This window comes from Notothenia rossii, assembly GCF_949606895.1.
Source record: "Notothenia rossii genome assembly, chromosome: 5".
NCBI classification, from domain to species: domain Eukaryota; kingdom Metazoa; phylum Chordata; class Actinopteri; order Perciformes; family Nototheniidae; genus Notothenia; species Notothenia rossii.
The window spans coordinates 33,796,416-33,803,536 of record NC_136903.1 but is presented as its reverse complement, the minus strand read 5'-3'; the positions used below and the strand labels follow the sequence as shown (position 1 = coordinate 33,803,536).

The 7,121-nt window shown below is 42.5% G+C and overlaps 1 long non-coding RNA gene across 1 annotated transcript; it reads left to right on the top strand.

Moving 5' to 3' along the window:
- The first annotated feature begins 2,414 nt into the window (after positions 1 to 2,414).
- Positions 2,415 to 5,998, top strand: LOC307039186. The gene is made up of 2 exons (XR_013808163.1): positions 2,415 to 3,259; positions 5,569 to 5,998. It is a non-coding gene; the product is annotated as an uncharacterized lncRNA (long non-coding RNA).
- The last annotated feature ends 1,123 nt before the right edge of the window (positions 5,999 to 7,121 follow it).

Genomic DNA, 7,121 nt, shown 5'->3' with positions numbered 1-7,121 from the left:
AAATGTGGTTGTTTGGCCACTGACGTTGCCATAACAACACCTGAATTTAAATGTGCAACCTCTTTTTGTGACAGATTTTTGCAAGAAATTATAATTCTTCTGAATGATATTCCTATTGACAGCTAGTTTCTATGTGAACATTATGAGATGGACAGCCAGAGAGAATAAATGAAAAACAGTTATGAAATACTATATGACAAAACAAGAATACAGTTTAAAGTGGACCTATCATGCTATATTTGAATAATATAGTGTAGGACCATACGTATATAAGGCATATTTATACTTTTTATTTTTCAAAATACCAAACAGATCATGCATTTTAGCCATTCCTTCTTTTCGCTCAATTTAACACTGTCTTTGTATGGGTTGATTCTGTGAGAACAGCACCATCTACAGGCCTGGCATATGTACTACAGCGTCTCCAGCGCTTTCGAACGGCAATGTCCGTGGCTGTCTCCTCCTGATTGGTGGAGTTGGTCCAATAGCCGTAGCGCCACTTCTGTGACGTCATAGAAGTGTTCAAATCTGGATCAGTTTGTATCAGATCCGTAGCAGCCCTTTTCTAAGAGATTTGGGTATGGAGGAAAATAGAGAGGGTTGTGTTTTCTGTCACCTTTAAGTGATTTGTAAGATATCCATAAAGAAAAATCTGTTTACAGTTCTGTTTCATATGGGTGTTGAGAGATGTATCCATAGATCTCTTAATTGTTCTCTCAAAGTGCACCAGATTGATGCTTTTAACTTTAATATTTAAAAAAAAATCTTCCCGGGGGAACATGCCCCGGACCCCCTTAGAGGAGGTTAGGTCCACGGTGTTTACATGCTTATTTATACAATATGTGTGCTTATGCTAACATCATAAGACAAAAGTTGGTTCCGTGTTGTAGTGAGAACACGCTAGAGTGAGGGGGGCCCCCAAGCCAAAGCTCGCTTAGGGCCCCCAAAAGTCTAGGGCCGGCCCTAAGTCATTAATCAACGCCCTATTGTTCAGATTTGTTATTTACATAATTGTGGACTGCCTCATGTTCACCTTGCCATTTTCCACATCTTCTTCACTGGTGGGATGTGTTTTGTTTACAGCGCTTTCCTTTTTAAACTCTTTGCACTGTGTCGCTAAAATCTCATCTGGCACCACATTCCGCTTTTACCAGATCATAGCCTTTTAAAACTGTCCTTTTAACTGTCCATAATGCTTGAGCAGTTTTTGTAGTGTAAATTACAATCTGTTGAGAGAATGTTACTCTTATTCAGTCTTTCGCCATCCCTTGTTTTCTCCTTCCGCACGCTCCACTTCTCCAAATGTGAGAGGGTTTGAAGCAACACCTCTACGGAGAGCAGGCTCTAAAAGCACAGGAGACATCAGACATATGGACCCAAATGCAGTACAAAAGGAGGGGGGTCAGGTTTTAAAGAATTAACAAAAAAATAGTTTTATCAAATGAAAGCTTGTTCCAAACAACCAAAAGCTTAAAGAGCAAGCCTAAAACAAGAGAAAGTAGCAAGAGAAAAAACAGGACAACACGAGAAAACACAGGGAGAAAAATACACAGTTTGCAAACACAGACAGGAACAGGGACAGGAACCTTGACAAGAAGAACCAGATCAGGGGGACCATTCATGGATACAATGAGGACAGACTGACAGAGAACACTCAGGCCCAATTCCAAACCACACCCTACCCACTCCCCCTCCGTGATGGAGTGAACTCCGTCTGTAGTCACACTCGCAGCTGAACGAGGCTCCCTTCTTCCAGATGGAGGGTGTAAATACAGTGGCAAGCTTTGGGACGAACTCCCCTGTCTCTAACAACCGTTTCAAATCAGCATCTCTTGGATTAAAAATAACAAAAATAAAACCCTAAAAATCTTTTATGGCATATCTTTTTTGAAAACATATATATTTTTTTAAATCTGATGTCTATAAACTGCATCGTTTTTGCAAAAGTCTATGTAAATATACACAGCTTTACCGTTTTCTAGACTAGACATGAGTAAATTATCCTAAGTTTAAACAAATACGAGATAACCATGAAGTTGTTAACATCTGTATGAAGATATTAAATGGCTCTTGTTGTGACGTTTATCAGTGAGCGTTTCCACTGAACTGTTTGTACACAACGTGTTTCATGACGGACACAAACAGTGTTGAGTCCGGGCAGGTGAAGTCAGGACCGATGCAGACTCTGTTATGTCTCGTAAAATCTGTTAAGTTAATGTTTTTAGTTCAGTCTTGTATCCTGTTTTATTTTGTAGTAACCTTTCCTTCTTGTTGCAGATTACCTCACTTCCTCCCTTTGTGTGTTTTCCCTCCACTGTGATTGTCGACTCCGCCCTAATTGTCTGCAGCTGTTCCCCCTTAGCCTGCCTATATATAGATTCTGTCTCCCTTGTCTTGTTGCCAGTTCGTTTCGTCCCATGTGCCTGACTGCCAGCGTGAAGTCCATGTTATCTGCTAAGAGCTAAGAACAGAGTTTCGGAATTGAATTTATCCTTTGCATTTTTGATACTATGTTAACCTTTTCCTCGTAAGAATGTTTTTTGTTAACTTAACCTGTTACCTCTACGGAGAGCTCACAGTGCCACTTTTTTCAGTAAAGACTTTCTTTTGCACTTTGGTTGTCGAGTCGTGCTTTTGGGTTCATATTGGTTTGCATGGCCGTGACGGTACGAACTGGCCAGTAAAATGGACCCAGCCGACTCAGAGCAGCTGCAAGCTGCCCTTCGCTTTCAGGGGAGACGTTTGAAGGAACAGGAGGAGCAGATGTCTGCCATTCAGCAGGGAGTTAGGGAACTTGTTGGTAACCAAAAGGGTTTCGAGTCCTCCGTTACCACACAAGTTAATCACCTGGCCGAGCAGATCCAGCGTATGCTAACTCACCTCGGGACAGCACCCTCACCCCAGCCTCCAGTGGCCTCTGGAGTGTCCCCAGTTTCTCCTGCAGCCCTGTTCGCCTCTTCAATCTGTCTGACCCCTCCAGAGAAGTTTTCCGGGGAATCTGATGGCTGCCGTCCCTTCCTGATGCAATCTGACCTGCACTTACAACACCAGTCTGCGGCGTTCCCCACGGAGCGGTCTAAGGTTGCTTTCCTGGTCTCTCACCTTACTGGATGGGCGGCAGCATGGGCAACGGCCGAGTGGTCAAGGGACTCGCAAGTCTGTGGTTCTCTTCAGATGTTCACTGACTCTTTAAGAAGGATTTTTGACCACAGTTCTCCTGGCAGAGAGGCAGCCTGAGTTCTATCCAAGCTTAAACAAGGTAATCACACTGTTGCAGACTTTGCCATTGAATTCCGCACCATAGCCGCAGATAGCGGCTGGAACTCGTGAGCTCTTTTTGATGCCTTCCTCAATGGACTCTCTGACCCTGTTAAGCTCTAAGCCTGTTTTTCAGGTCTCAGGCTCGAAAATGATATTCCCAGAACAAATGACCATATCTTCCCTTCTAAAAGGGTTAAATAAATAATCTTTTTTCTCAAATTAATGATAAATCTGTGAGTTGGATGTAGAAAAGTCAGAATCAATATAGATGTTTTTTATTTAAAAAAAATTCAGATTGAACATAGTAAAAAAACTGTAAATTATAGTGTCCGTCCAACAAATCTTTTTTACTGATAGTGAAAACTACCCTTGGATGATGGTAAGGTAGATTAAAAGCTTTAGGAATCCAAAGTACAACATATAATAAGTACCCTGTATCAAGATTGATGCAAAACAAGTGACATTTGACCTTTTTAGAGAGGTTTAGCAAAAAAACTCCACCTCTGATGTGATTTGGGTGGAAATGGGTTTTTTACCGTTTATCTGTAACCCATTGACCCATATTGATCAATTTTGGTGATTGACATCTCTTTCTGACCGTTAGAGCCAATAGAATCGAAGGGGAATCTCCCCACTCACACACATGGTAAAACAAAAAGGTGAGGACTTCGCGGACGAAGTTTTGCATGAGTGAAGCTATAGAGCTATAGCTCTATTGCTCTGACATCTGGAAACCCGAAAAGCAGGTTTATTGCTCATGGATTATCATAAATCATTTCAAAGGGACACAGACACATTGGATTAACCTATGGATTACCTTCAGCAGCGTTTTTATAATTGTAATGCCATTGAAGACCACTTTTGACCAGACTACGACCAGTGGCGGCGCCAGAGATTTTCTCTTGGGGGTGCTGTGGGGTAGCTTGACGTTTCATAGAGGGTGCTCAAACATTAAGGGTTTCCCATTAATGCACCAGCGCTACAGCGGAATGTTCTACTGCAACACTCCCCAAACGGACACACAGTGCACCCGCGACTGTTGCAATGAAGGCTCGATAATCAGCTCACGGCATATAAGTGTAAGCAGGGGTAAAGTGCTATTTTTACAAGTGGGGAGTGGACCTCAGCTCTTCTAGTGGGGTCCGGGGGCATGCTCCCCCGGGAAGATTTTGTTTTTGTTAAAAGCATCAATCTGGTGCATTTTGAGAGCAACATTAAATAAAGCTCTTCTGACCTTAGCTGTCATGTGGGTATATATTAATGCTGCCCATTATGGGCATAAGCAATTTTCACCCATTTATTAATTATATGTTTTAAATTGGAGTGTTTCCTATCACCTAAACCTCCAGGGATGTACACAGTTTAATACTGGCAACTTCTTATTAGGGGAAATACGAAAACGTCTTTTTAAAACTACAATTCCCAGTAGAGACGTGCCATAGAGCATGTTGCAAAACACACAATAGCCAGCATGTGTAGTTCTGGGGACGGGGTGGGGGAGGGGGGGAACCGTTCAAATCCAGTTTTGGACAGTCTGCCGTGGTTCCATCCCATTTCAAAGTGTTGTTCGACGCTCGGCGTAACCCTCGGCGCATACTCAAACATCCAATCACAGAGCTTGAGGATTATCACGGGGTTTGTCAAGCGAAGCGGAGAGAATACTTACTTCCGGGTTTAAAATTCTCTAAAGCAACTACTATGAGCTACTCCGACCCTCGGTCCTGACGGACTTCAACTTGTGTTTATTAATCAAACAAATAAATAAACACAAGGATAATTATGTGTTATTGTTGAGTAGCCTAAATAACAGTGTGTGGTTTAGAAAATAATACAAAATTAGAAGGAAAAAACGATGAAACAATACAGATTTCAGTATTCTGAGCCCCTACTCTCCCCATAACTGACGGCAACAAAAGTCCTACATTATTCAATTAAAATAAAGAAGTAAAAACAATAAGTGTGGCTTGATATTGAGTAAGAAAAAGGTTGATAAACGCTGTGAGAATAGATCTGCGGAGAGCATTTCGCCGCGATCCCAACTCCTCTATTACCAACGTTCAGGGAGCTCTATGCAAGTCAATGGGACGCCCTGCCTGTTAAAAACTAACTTCCAAGGGGTACCCTGTTCGTAATGGAGTGACGGGGAGGGACCCTGACCGCCAATCAATACGTGACGGGTTGGGAGTGAGAACGTGTTGTTCTTATATAGCATCCTTGTTCTTATAGTACTACAATTTTCCAGGAGCTTGCATGCTTTTGATCATCTTATTAAGGGGTATAAAGTATATAGATAAACTTTCATTTCAGGTCGTCAATGCACCTGATGTGAGACACACCATTCAAGACGAGGTCCTCCTGACCCATGTGGATCCAGAAGCTGGACGTTCAGCCAGGCCTGATGACACACTGCAAGAGCCACCTCTAAAGACAAAGTGCAAGCGCACCAGAAAACCAGAGCAGAGGGATGATGCCTACGAGACACTGCTGAGCCGTGAAACGGAGAGGGAAGATATGCAGATCCGTCTGGCCAAAGAACAAATACAGCTGTGCCGGCTTCAGCAAACTGAAACCTCACTTAGAATTCAGCTCCTCAAAGCACGCCTGGATGATACAGCTGCCTTTGAATGAATGTTTTGTTGTTGTTACCCGAGTGGGAGTATTTTTTTTAAATATAATTCCATTATGATTGTATGTATTTAGAAATATAATTAGACATTATAGATGTCTCTGCAATGTGGTCTCTTGTCTTCCTTGTATTAAACTTGTGCCGGTTTTAAAATCGGTATATGAAGAATTAATGGTCAATTGCCACCAACACTCTCTCAAGCGACAATTTCAGTGATATTGAAAAAAGGCAAGGATCCCACACAGTGTAGTTCCTATAGGCCAATCAGCCTTCTTTGTTGCGATTTATAAAAATATTAACTAAAGTCCTTGCGCAGCGATTAGAAGCCTTTATTCCTACCATTATTGATAAAGACCAAACAGGCTTCATCCTTGGGCGACATTCATTTTTTAATGTACGGCCCTTGTTTAATGTATTATTGTCCCCTAAATCCACAGTGCGGCCTGAAATTATCCTGAGCCTTGATACTGAAAAGGCGTTTGATTGGATTAAGTGTACCCAAGCCTAATAAAATATCCTGCCTCAATGACTACAGACCCATAGCCCTCACATCTGTGGCGATGAAATCATTTGAGCGCATCATTCTCAGGCACCTAAAAACCAGCACCTCCCCCCTCATGGACCCATATCAATTTGCTTACAGAACCAACAGATCCGTGGATGACGCTGTCAACCTGGCAATCCATCACACTCTACAACACCTGGAATCCCCCAACACCTATGCCCGCATCTTGTTCCTGGACTTCAGCTCCGCTTTCAACGCCATCAACCCGGAAAAACTCTTCAATAAACTAATGGACATGAACACTGACCCCTGCATCTGTCACTGGATCCACAGCTTCCTGTGGAACAGACAACAACGGGTCAAAAATAAACAACTCCACATCTTTCCCTCTGCACCTCAGTATAGGAGCTCTACAAGGCTGTGTCCTATCCCCCTGGTTATTCTCACTCTACACAAACCAACTCACATCTCAGCACCCCACTGTCAACATATATAAATACGCAGATGACACAACAATAACAGGACTCATCTCAAATAATAATGAAACACAATACCTCACTCAGATCCATCAAGCAGTCAGCTGGTGCTCAGAAAACAACCTCCTACTTAACACAGCAAAAACCCAAGAAATAATCATCGACTTCAGACGAAAGCCACAGCCCAAATCACCTCTATCTATCTCCGGCAAACTCATTTCCACCACAGAATCACTCAAATTTCTTGGCACTC